At 40.9% G+C, this 13,425-nt stretch overlaps 1 protein-coding gene across 16 annotated transcripts in view; it reads left to right on the forward strand.

The window, feature by feature from the left end:
- The window catches only part of LOC124168340 (muscleblind-like protein 3), a 1,078,040-nt gene that overhangs the window by 503,580 nt on the left and 561,035 nt on the right, over positions 1-13,425 (forward strand). The window contains exon 1 of one of the 16 annotated variants that reach the window (XM_046546515.1): positions 12,449-12,509. The exons of the other annotated variants lie outside the window; for them this stretch is intronic. The gene's annotated coding sequence lies outside the window, so the exon portion shown is untranslated. Of the gene's footprint in view, positions 1-12,448; positions 12,510-13,425 lie in introns of those variants that run through there. 16 annotated transcript variants of the gene reach the window in all.

Raw genomic sequence — 13,425 nt, forward strand, 5'->3', positions numbered from 1 at the left:
CATCCATTTCCATGGAATGGTTTTGTCCCCTTATATAGCCTGCCCTATGTTTTGTCCCATTTTATGGCTAACCCTAGGCGCTCTCTAAGGTGCGTCATGGCGTCTCTCATTCTTTTCTCCTTCTTATCCATCTCTTCGTATCTCATATGTTCCATTTTCAATGCCCCCCTCTTGCAGCAGGTCTTGAAAAATTGTGTTTCATTCCCATTGGTTTTTCAAGTCGTCCATGCTTCCGATCCTCAATACATATTGATTGGCTATGTTTCAATGAGCGATTACGATAGTGTATGATACGTTATTGATTACTAGAAACGAGGTCTTTTGCCTTGTATTTTGCGTTATTGAGTATCAATGATACGTGTAGTGATGGCCGATGAATTCCTATAATCTATAATTTACCGACCGGCTTCTTTTTTTTATATTAAGTAACCTTCGGTGTCGAAGGGGTAGCCATACAATACCACATCACAGTCAATATATCCAAAAGGTGATATTTTACAAATGGATGGATAAACCCCTTAGGGATGGAGTGGAATTTTAATGTATTTGGTGCTGTTAGTGTTTTGCATGTATTCATTCGAAATTCACATGAGTTTAAAAGCCGAATATTGTCCCTCAAAATTTAGTACATACACAGTGGATAAACTAGGTGCTCGACCCGACAGAGATGTCGGTGCTTAAAAGCTTCCTTTTGTTTCTGCAATCGGATGTTGACCTTTTTGCGATTTCAGAGGCCTAAGGGATTGTTTTTGTAGGCTGTGGTGAAGTCGCATTCAAAATTTGCATTTTCGCGCCTTTCATTGGTCCATTTCGGTGACCATCCAACCACCCTTAGCCTCTCTTCAATCCCACTTCCCGTACATTTCAAATCCCAATGCCGACGTTTGTTTAATCACGACAGAAATGCTTCAACCAAAAAGTAACTCAATCGCGCTTTTTGGATTTCGTGTGCGTTTAGGTAATATAGTCACCCTAACTCACTGTTTACTGTGGTCCCAAGTGGTAATGTCTGATTTACTTCTCACCTAGACAAGCCGGAACGAAACTAGGGTCATCATATTTTAATGCCGTGATACAATTATGTGTAATATTTCGAAGTCTGCCGCGCGAATAGCGGTGAAATATACATGAAATACCACGAGAAAAAAATTCCCCTGGACCGAGAATGGAGCCACGGACCTTTTGCTTTCCGAAACACTGCGCAGATCACTACGCTATCCAAGTTCCTCAATTCCCATGGCAATAGTACCGAGGCTCATGGTACTAAATGTTAGGCCCTTGTGGTCCATCAAGAATGGAAACCAGGAAATTTTTTCTCATAGAAATTCATGTATACGCGTTTTTATTATGTTCATGATTGGCATAATAGAGGGCTAGCACTATGGTGGTGTAAACGTATTACTTAACAATTTATAGCCGGAGGCTTATGGTGACGGCGTGGTTAAGTCCTCGCCTGTTAAACCGAAGGGCGCGGGATCGAGTCCCGCCTGGGTCGGTGGTCCCTGCCCAAGGCATGGTTGCGTGACAGTCGTGTTTATACGTTATTTCCCTCGATGTTAAAAGGCCTTAAATAAACTGTTTTCGTTTTTTTCGACGATGATAAAAAACATTTTATTGACCCCTTGCGCTGTAATGACGAGTCTAGGTCGTCATGAACTTTCGACGCCAAACCGCGCAATGACGAGCGTATCTCGTCATCGGATTGTCATAATTTTAGCTCTATTTGGAGGAACAATATAATTATTTTGAAAGATTAAAAATGTTAAAATATACAGAGTATACATAAATAATTCACATTTCATGAAACTTGATGCTTTGGAAGGATTAAAATGATTATATTCAGGTAGCGATAGCTATGTTCTCTATTTTTAATAATCACATTTTATTTCACGCTTCTAAGTTTATTACAAATTACAATATATCATTTCATTACCTACCATTTGAAAGAGAACCACAGAAAAAAAATAGAGAATAGGAGCACGATATTCGAAAAAATTATCGAATTGGAAGGGATTAAAAGTCTTAATTTAAAGAATGATCAAAGGCATCATGCTATATTCGCAATTCTCCTAGGTTTTTGTGCATCTTGCTTTCAGGCCTCTCTACGCGCTATCTAGGGTCATCGCCGGGGAAAACGTGGCTGTACCATCTCACCTTGTGCCCTTGTGGTGTATTTATCCGAGAGGGGAATATATATATTTTTCGACCGCCCTCCTGGGTGTCTCCAGCTCTCCGGCTTGATTTATTTCGCATGGCGACCTTAATTGATGCTTATTCCGAAACGACGCGGGAAGCGGAGCAAAAACTCTCCCACACACCCGTACTTTACTTGTGTGGGCCCGCCACTCACTCCGTTTCAATGTTTTTTTTATTCCTCGATGTGTGTGCGCACACGCGAATTTCAGCTGTTTTTGCAGTCGCGTGTGTGCATTGACGTTCGTTTCCATCACAACGCCAAAATGGACGGCATTTCGTCATTTTTCGGGTGAAGGTGCTCGGTAAAAAAAAGAGGAAAGTACCTATTATTATTATTTGGCTTTTTTTTCTCTCTCTCTCTTTTTCCCTGTTTATTTATTTTTTTCCTCTTTGTTGGAAAAGAGTTGGAATCTGAAAAGGGTATACGATTTTTTTTCCGTCCGTTATTCGGATCCGCATTGTGTTTCTCCCATCACCCTCATCATCTTTGGCTCTTACTCACATGCGCTGTTCGGTCGGTCGTCTGCATTCGTGTTTTTAGACTAATCAAGAGCTAAGGTCGTGTGGCATTAATTTAACGCTCCGCTTGCTGCGTTTCACTGCCCGTGACCAATTTGTTTATTTTTCGGATTAAACTGCACGCCATTTAGATCGGTCGAAATTGTAATTCGATAGCCCGTTCGGCGTACCTACTGGCGTTTCTTTCTCTGCTTTTGCCGCATCGATAATGTTTATTTATTATTAAAAGTAACATTTGCCATAGTGTGGTGTTTTTCGCTCATGGGTTCGAAAAAGTTCCCTCTCCACTGGACGTTGTAATGAGTACTATTCTTGACTGTGACGTTTAGTTATGACTCGTATGCCCTGAGTGGTATTGTTTATAAAAAAATTGATGTTTCCGCTTCTTTGCTTTATTGAAATTTGGATTATGAAAGAGTGGTTGTGCGGGGAGTGAGGTGATCAGTTCGATTTTTGTTCGAATTAATTTTAATCCACGTCATTGATATCCACCAATCATTCCATCTCCAGCAGTGGATATCAAGTCAGTTAGTTAAGCACACCCAATCAGGTTATTGGCGTCCGGCTGCCGCAGAAGCAAGGTCTTCTATTCTGATTTCTCCTCCCATGCATTTACATATTAAGAATTTCGGCGTAGATAAAAATTTTATTATGATTTTTGAAAATAATATTACGCATCCGGATACCTTTTTTTTTAATCGTTAACTGACTTTTAGTGTGTATAATAGGTGCTCGGCTTTGTTGATCTTGTGCCTAACGATGTACGCTGCAGAATATCGTATGAGCGTAAGGTTCCCGTTGAGAGGGAAGTAAAAACAAAAAGTGCTGAAATTTTTATTTTTGATTCATAAGTAAAATGTATCATTAGTTCATGCGTAGTTTTCCGCGGCGTTGTCTAGATGAATTCTCCATGCTTCTGGGTTTCACCGCGTGGATTTTCTTTGTGACGACAGTTTCTCCGGTATTCCATCCGGCGTCTTCAGGTCGAATACCGGAATACCGGAGAAACTTTCGTCACAAAGAAAATCCACGCGGTGAAACCCAGAAACATGGAGATGTCAGTAGTTCATTTAGGACTTTTCAGCGTGCTCTCTTGTCATCGTGTGATCCAGTAGCGTCACTATCCGCGTTATAATTTGACCCTTTTGGTCCTTAAGGCCGGTTTACAGGAACAATTAGCAAGAAATTGTTCGTGCGAGGCACTTAGCGTGAGGTAACAGTACTCTTACGTCAATGGCGGCGTTCATTAAAAAATTAGTGTGGGGTTTGGTCAAATTTGAATTAACGGAAAAATTTGGAACACGCAATGCAGTAGTTCTTTTTTTCGTGCTCATTGCAACCTTATTTTGTTAGTTCTAACCGTGAATCTTGGAGGAAGGCACCTCTAAATTAAAAATAACTTGGATTTAACATGAAATTGAGAGGTAAACTCCGTAAAAGGCATTGAGGTGGCTAAGAAACAATTCAATTCAATTATCAATCATTATACCTGGGAATTTCTAAAATTTTCTAAAAGCAAGTTAGTCACCATGTGTATTAGTAGTGTGCGCTTGTGCATTATGGGAATATCACAATTGAATGCAAACGGTAAGAAAAACATATCACCGAATTCAGCGAAATGAATTTATTTGTTATGTATTGATAGCACCAGTCCGGTGTAAACAGTGTATGATGGTAGCCCCAAAATGATTTCACAAGGGGTAACTATATATTCCACCATTCTTAAAGGATTTCTGTTGTAATGTAATTGCATATGAGTGGAAAAAGTTATATTATATATAATTTGGTGTTTAAGTTATTCTGGAGAATGGCAGATGGCTTACAGTGCACGCAAAACTTTATCTATTCGGGCCCCGAAACTGTGAAGCTAAATTTTTAGTCTATCCTAATATATATATTTATTAATAATTTTTCTATAAATTTTCCGAACCGGTCTCATCGGGAGAGCTTTTGACTCTATCCGTCCATCCAACTCTCCTCCCATTCTCCTCTTGCTTACAGCCGTGGACAGCGATCGATGCTGACCATCCGTATCGATGCTAGCCAGCCAGCCGTATCCCATTTCCAAGCGGCACGCCACGATACCAGAGGAATTTAGCGATAGACAATGCCGGGGCGGACTAATTGGTGATTATCTTGCGTAAGCCATCTTATGTTCGAGGCAGTGAAAGTGATCGATGCTCTTGGGTGCGGAACAAGCTCTTCGCCATCCGCTGCTGCTGCCGCTATCAGTGTTTTGCCCGAAGCTCCAAATATCCAACGCTCGACCATTTAGGCGTAGATCGAGGGTCCCGTCAATCCCATACCCTCAACACTTTAATTAGTTCATCATGATACATTATCGTGTAGTACTTCTTTTATGATTTGATTACGGAATCACGTATTTAAAATCATTTCAGTTTGCATGAAATATTGTTTAATATTGCTGGAGTTTGACGCAATCATTGTTTTGATGCCACAGAGATCATATTGGAGCAAAAATTATGGGCGACCTTAACTAATGCTGTGTTATTCATTTTTCCAGTTCAAGATATTACTTGAGACAGTTTTTGAGGCATAGTACTTGAATTGAAATTATATTGAATCTTCGCAAAATACTTGGAGCTTGAAAGATGACCATAGTCGTTTTGTTAAACGGCATATTACTTTAATTTATAGTTTACAACTTATGAGTCCAATTCTGCAATGTTTTCCGTTACTTTTCTCAAGATAATTTTAACTTAAACTATTTACCTTTTACCTGTATTGACTTTTAACCTAATTCAGTTATTTTTTTGGTTACTTTCCCAACTTTGGACGGGGATGGCAATTTTTTTAAATCTCTTTAGAATGGTTTAAGGGTGGAACAGAACTCCCCGTCCTCGTCATCACAGCACCCTCCCCTAATTCTTTCCCCCTCTCCACCTTATATATATCAGGCCGCATTTTTACCCTCTGATTTCTGGCTTATTCCATCTACCACAGCACCGTTGTCCTCATTATTTTTCTATTATTTGTGGATTTGGTTTTTTAAAGTCTGCGCCTGATGGAGACGTAGTGGCGTGGAGAATAGTACTGCCGAATAAAAACTCCGTGTATTAAAATATAGATACTGTTAATCATTATGAGAATAATAGATTTATTCGCCAATGGATTTATTTCGAATGCAGCTAGGTTTTTCCTCCAAATTCCTTTATTCAAAATTCTCTTTTTCGTGCCTCTCTTCAAAGTTAGGCCTCTTATTCCAAGCCTCTTATGCGGTGAACTGAAAATTCATTGAGAAATATAAAGGAGCCGATCCCTCGCTGTGTCTCTCAAATGCCAGAGATGCTTCTTCTTCCCCTCCTAGTGAGAAAAAATAAGTAGGTATTTGTGCTTTTCAACTTCAAAATTTGGCTTCTCTCTTATTCCGGGTCTATTCTTCCATAGATCTGACGAGTAATGTTGCGCCCATGCCTGGGGTAGATGATTTAGTTCATAAAGTTAAAAACTATGAATAGCCTCCGAGATGTACGGGCCGAAACATACGAATTTCAATTGTCATCTGTTTAAAATTAGTAGCTATGTTTTTCGCGTATGTTCTTAAGGCGTACCATGGGAATTTTCTTCCTGAACGTGATTTGAGTTTCTAATATTAAAGTATATAGGGTACATAAGATATAATTAGTACTGTTTTCTGTTTGATTGCCTGATTCTCATGGCCATTTTATTTGCAGCTGTTCCTTCATCTTGTACCTCTTGTTACTAAAAAGAAGAAATTGAGTAGTTGTCATAGTTGCCGGGGAGTAAATTGATCACCATGCAGGTATTACTTTTTCTTCTCTCTGTATTATTAAATGTTGTCATTGAGACGATTGGATATCGTATTTTACAGTATTTTGAGGAAGCTAAGGTCATTTACGCCGTGAGGTGAGGGTAGAGAAAAACCAGGCGTCTGCATTAGTCTGCCCTTGGCTCAAGGTGACCGCGGCTCAATGTCCAATCTGACGGAAGGAATACTGTATTTAAAATGTCCTCCGCAAAGCGCCCGAGAAGGGATCATGAAGTCTCTGAAAAGTCTCGGCAACTGCTGGGATGTGAACCCGGGCCCATAAGGTGTGAAGCGAGCCACCATACCAACCCGAAACCCTACGTCAATCGTCGCTGTTGGATAAGTAGCATTTTTATTTTAGAGGTGTATTTGTCTGCTGAGGTTTTTTCTGTACAAGATTCGGGTGATAGTTTACCCCGTCGCTTAGTGATACAGTCCCCTTGGCAGCGTCGTGACTTGATTGTGTTATGGTCCCCCTTGCTTCAACCTCTGTAAACACCGAGTTGGGCTCCGTCCTTGTTCCGGTCATCTCTCCCTGTCCAAGATGTTCTCTGTTCGCTGTTCAACTCAAAGCACACCTGGACGTTTGACGTCAATTACTGATCACTCAAGTTCTCAGCGTGAGGAAGGACTACACCCAATGAGTGGGCTTTGGCCGGCCTGGATGATCTAAATTGCTGACATGCCTTTAGGGTTTCCGTCGCGTTATGGTCCGCTGTTGAGCGAGGGTCTGCCGTAATCAAATTACCGTTTGCGTTAGGATACACTTACTGCTCGTCATAATGAGATTTTTCTGAGGAACCTCTGATTTTTTTGTGAAACGTAACATTTTCAGTTAGAATTTTAGTTTTTCATTAATTTTTTTTTATATTTTAATAATTCGGTATAAGTTAACTTAGCTTGCCTGAATAAGAGAGGACCTTTATCAATGGTAAACTATGAGCACATTTAATTCTCTCAACGCCTTGCTCGGCGTTGTGTCGTGAACCTTTCATTTTCTTTACTTTCTTTTCTCATGCTATATCTAGTATTTTTCACTGCTCTCCTAGACTAAAATTATGTTTCTACCAGTTAATAATTGCAATATTTAAACTGATCCGCTTTATTAATCAACTTTTTTAAAAAGTAAACGAGGAAAAATATGCCTTCTTTCGTATAAATTGTGGCAGGATTCATAAATATGTATACTAAATTGGAGAACATATTGCGTTTACAACGAAATCAATTATAATTATCTCTTTACCGCTACACAATTAAACTAAAGCCGATATTTTGTAGTGATTTGCCATGAAGAAACAGTGTAATTTCGTGGTCTAGAAGATAATGTGGTGAGATTAATGGCATGAAGTTTTCTCGTATGTCGCTGCGTCCTTGAGGCTCTTTTCTTTTAGCTAACATTGAGTGACAAAATGAAAAAAAAACCGCAAATGTTGTTTTCCACGTGCTGCGCATTTCTTCTTCGTGGCTTTTACGATTCTCTCCCGTTCTTAATTCAAAATAAGCGTATATGTACCGTAGTTTTACTCCATTGCCTCTCCGCTCGCTCCAGGCTTGCGCGCTATCCGTTGCTCTTTTTTTTCAACTCCCCTAAGTGCGTCGTCAGTTGTCTCTCTAATGATGTCAAGTCCCAACCAATTCATCCGACGAATAAATTTAATTTCTTCTCCCCGCGACCTCTCGCTAATCGAGGAGTAATCTTAGACGAGGGAGGGAGAGAGAGAAGTAAAAGCATTTATGAAGCAGGGGTCACGTGATTATGCTCGGTCCGCTTTGCAGACGTACGTAAATGCATGCATAGAATCCCACGACGCGAACTCGACGCTGCATCTCAGTCGTTCCTAGCGTTTTCACTTCGCTGCTAATGGCGATCGTGATTTTGAGCTCAAGCATACGAGAGATCCGTGCGTCATTAAGCTAGGGCAGATAGGGCTCGCATCTATTTATGTATGTGTGTGTGTTCGTACATATGTTATGTAAACGTATATGTATATCTCATGGAGGGGAAACAAAGCTAGTCGCTTTGGGGCGTAATTAAGCCGAGCTAAATCAGAGCGCTATTGTTACTCCACCTCGTTCCCAGTGCCATGGCACCACTACCTCCGTCTCCCCCTAGTTTCCTCGCTACCCTGCCGTGTATTGTTGTAGTGAACCCCGCGTCCTGTCTGCCTAGACTCTCCCCCGCAGCGCCTATTCCTTACTCCTTCTCATACGTGTAAGACTAAGCGAGGGGGTCGATCCATAGCTTTCTTTATGCATAGCATACCCAAAGGCTCAGGCTCCTTGTTAGTTCTTTATATTCTACGGTGATTTTCTCGAACGATATTCTCATAGAAGTTCGGATTGTTGGCATCCCACTCCGTAGGCCTGGGTTCAAATTCCGGTGGTGGCGGAGATTTTACAGATATTTCCCGATCCCTGCTTGTGTGTCTTGTTAAAGGCACTTCAAGCACATCACTCCGTCCGCAGGATAGAGTCTTCTTGGAGCATTTCGTTAAAAGGAGCCTAATGTTGACGCTGGGTTTTTCTCCACCCTTACTCCCCTACCCTTCCTAATGGAGCAAATGACCTCAGCTGTGGGTCGCATCTTCCGAATACTATGCCGATAATATTGGCAGATGTTTTCATCGCAACATTTGATCATACAGCGAAAGAGAAATGTAATGCATTCATGGTGATAAATTTATTCCCCAACAGGTATGACAAAGTGCTCGATTTCTTTTTATGGTAACACGAAGAGCAATGCTTGTAACCACATTGCCCATGACAGTTAGGCAATTAGACAAAATGTTATCCATGTAAATTCAGGAAACAGTACGATTTGTTTATTGCTATTGTACCTGCTTCTCGTGAATTCATCGACACGGTGAAAAATTTACTCTACACCGGGTATGAAAATCGCTCGATTTTTTCGCTCTAGTAACTATGGGCACATGAAGAAGCAATTATTGCAGTCACATTGTCCATGAAAATCAGGCATTTACTATCACTATGTATCACTAAGCAACACAAATATTATCCGTGTAAACTCATTGTCAGTAAACAATACGAATTATAGGTTTCTCTTGGATCTGCTTATCGTAAATTCATAGACATTGGGACAAAACGAGGATTCGCTACTACTACTATGCCGATAGTGTCGTAGTTACTCTATGTGGTGGAGAAATAGGAACTGCCCCCCCCCCCCAGCCATGAATGACTCTTCTTTCTCCTATTCAATCCAATACTTTTGAGTCTGAATTTTTGGTGATTGCTCTCTTTTAAAATGGGTCGGGTAATTAACTACAAATCTAGCTTCGAGATAATGGCACAAAAAGGTGATAACTCAATGAAGAAAATAAACCTTTTCAGTTTCACTAATATATTTGAAAAAGCACGACCCAGGTTAATTAACATGGTTACATCAGCGGACGATGTAACTATGTTATGAAACCCGGGCCGTGCTTTTTCATATTAGTGAGCCTTGCAAAGTTTATTGTTTAATTTTCCATAATGGAATGGTTTCACAAAGTTAAGCCTGAAATCATCAGTTAAATTATGTAGAGACTTTTTTTTTGGGCAAGATTCATTTGTCTTTTTTTTCACCGGGGTAATAATCGATTGTTAGCCATTCCTACTCCGTGGAAACCTTCACGAGGGAAACGCACGAATGAGATCAAGCGAAGTTGGCGCTGTTGAGCACCCCTTAATTCTTTTGGGGGCATTGGGTCGTCCGCTCACTCTTAAGAACGGGACTATCCCGCCGTAAGCAGGCGTTGAAGATCACCATAATAACAACTGCACCCACCTTTATGGAAGCGGAATGGACGATGGACAACTTTCAGGCGCTCGCCAGAATACCAATTTCTGTGAAAAACCCACTCATCTCCCATCCAATTACCTCAATTCGTTCCCCAACCAACTTCAATGTTTGGCATTAATGTGAGTGCACCTAACGACCATTTTGGTACTTAATTAACAGTAGCGACTATCTGGACAGTACAGTGGTGTGGAAAATACCGTGTTCTTGCTTTTTCATAATACACAAATTCCACTTTTTTTCGCATAAATACTCGTACCTTTTTAATTGTGTTTACGCTCCCTTTCTGGAGTTTTATTCTTTGAGTGTTATTCATCTTTGGAAGACCACCATGATTTCGTTCTCGACGAATCTATTCTTGGTTTAACTCGTGTTTCTTGAGGAACTTGTGGAGTAAGCTAGTATAGTGCTTGTGGGTGAAAATCCCTTCCTCTTGGTCATTTGCTGGGGCTGTTTTCCGGGACAACAGTGGAAGTCTTGATTCTGGCTCAAACTCTACGATATTGTCCTGTTAATATTACGAGGACTGACGCGAGTGGTAGGCTGAGTCTAAATTCAGATTGAGTCGCTAAATTACAAGATGTCTACCACCTTTGTTTCACTTTTTTGAAGCAAAATATCAACATCTACGAGGTACCGCGAGGGTGTTTGGCACGGGGTGATTACAGCGAGGCATGCAGCACTTATCCTAACCTTAATCATGTCCGCGCTCTTGCCGGACACAAGCTAAGCACACAGGACAACGACACGCGATTATACTAGAAACTAGGAGAGTGCTAAGGACGCGAACATACTACGCAATGAGGCCCATAATATTACAGGAACATAATGTATTTAGTAAAAATATTTTATCTTGTAATATCATACTCCAGACAATGTCATTTTTCGATGAGCAATATATATGAGTGACTAAAGTTTGGGTAAATGTTTTATTTTATATATTTCACGCCTGAATTTTAAAGGCCGTTTTACACGGGGCACGGAATTGCGCAGGTAAGAACTGCATTAATTTCTAAAATGGCGTGGAATTGCGCGAATGCATGAACGAAATTGGAACGGGCTATTTTTAACGTCCACGCATTCTCGCATGTGTTCTAGCAATTCACCGCTTTACACGACGCAATTTGACTGCCCCTTCGTACACACGTCAGATTGTGCAAGTACGTGCCTTAGCACTACTACTCCGGCTTAGTTGATTCTAGATTATATTTTTCAAAATACAACTCTCGCACAAAATCAACTCGAGTCTGTGATTTGAACCGCCGATACGGAGAGAGGAGTCGACATAGAGTCTGGTTCTAGAATACGACCCCGATCGGGCGTCATTGCTATTCCAAGTGAAAGGCAAGCAGAGGGAGGGGTCCAAATAGCGTCTTTTGCTTTTTATCTCTCCCGGACCTCATTGTATAAAAGCAAGGATTATAGGGTCTCCTCACTCATACAGGACTGCCCCTATTAGCAAGGTGCCCATCCTTTCATCGGTACAGCCTCTTCTGGCCACCCCTGCCTCAATCCGTCTCTTCCCCCTCAGCATTCCTTCATAGAAAGGAGCTTCTTCGCATTCGCCTTGCCACGGATTTTTCCTTTTACTCGTGAATTCGTGAATTCGCGCGGGCTTGACGACGCAAAATGCGCAGTTGAGGATTAAAGGAAACGCTAAATATTATCTTGAGCAGTTTTTTTAGTGTTTGATAATGATTCTTCATTTGCTAAGTACTTATATTTATCAATTATGTATTACTTGATTCGTGTGGCCAACTCAACTTAAGGCGGCTTGCCGTTATATGTGCACGCATACACGGTAATGCTATTCTAAGATCGGTATACATACTGCAGCCCTCTAGTTCTCCTTATCCCGAGCTAGTTTTTTTACCTATCTTAGGACCTTCTTCCCCGTATCTTTCTTAATCTGTCATACGTACTTGTCCGTTGATCTTCTTTTGAGGAGTTTTCCGTCTATTTTTCCATCCAGTATGCAAACTTCCTGTTAATAGAAATATTTGTCAGAAGAGAACAATACTTTTCAATCATAAATGTGAAAAATAAACAAATTGGGCGTTGAAACTGTATATCATATGTGCAATAAGTGTGTTAATTCGGTAATAAACAATCCTAATTGTTGTTTCCTTTTCTCATTTCAGGTACGCATGGTGATTCCACCTGCTGGAAGTGATTGTTAAGTTCATGGATGAGGTGATGCGACTCTGCGTGAGTTTAAAGATTGAATATCTTACATGAACATACTTGCAATCCTAGAGGAATTATAGCTCTAACTTTTAAGTTCCTAAAATAAGAGATTAAAACTAACTTACTACTAATGGGAAAGTCTGCATAAGTTTATTACCACTTGGAACTACTCTACTGTGGGCCTTGTCGAGGATAGTTTTTCCCTGGCAGAACCCAACTTCTCTTGCTAAATATTGTTAATCTATATGTACACGCAAGGTTAAAGAATTATCAAAAGCTTGTGGTAGTATACTCCAAATAAATCTATGTTTTAATGAGCAGGATAACATGAGTGACTAGGGCTTAGGCAAACGTATTACTTTGCAAATTTTACGATTGAACGTCAACACAACTACTCCGGCTCAAGTGAGTTCACGTGTTGGTTGGTTTTAGTATGGCGTGGGGCAGTACAGAAAATGTCTGTATTAGAATCTGTATTGTTTTGAGGTTCAACCACTGATACGCGGCGCTATTTTTACGAAAAAAAAACTATTGTTTAACCTTCCTATGTTAACTGGCATTTTAATTCTGCCCATGGGACGATCACTAATTGTGCTTCTTCCCTTCAATGCCACCTGGGTTGGATCAGGAAAAAGCCGTGAGCGCGAACTGTAACTCTTCCGAGCCGTTTGGAAACCATTCCCTGCGCTCAGTCATTACTCACGGCTATTAATGGCCGCATCTTTCGCCGCGAATCCCGGCTTGCTCGCAGCGTGAGCACAAGCGCCGCTGCTTGAGATCGGCAAAACCACCAACTTTCCTGCGAATTCTCTCGAGTCGCAAGATTATGGCTAATGCATTGGCTTGATCTATCGCTCTCGAGCACGTGCGGTTCCCGGCCAAGTTAGTTGGCCCGACAGCGGGAGTTTTGATAATCTAAATTGCTCGCGTTTCTCAA

The sequence above is a fragment of the Ischnura elegans genome, chromosome 11 (assembly GCF_921293095.1).
Source record: "Ischnura elegans chromosome 11, ioIscEleg1.1, whole genome shotgun sequence".
Classification (NCBI taxonomy): domain Eukaryota; kingdom Metazoa; phylum Arthropoda; class Insecta; order Odonata; family Coenagrionidae; genus Ischnura; species Ischnura elegans.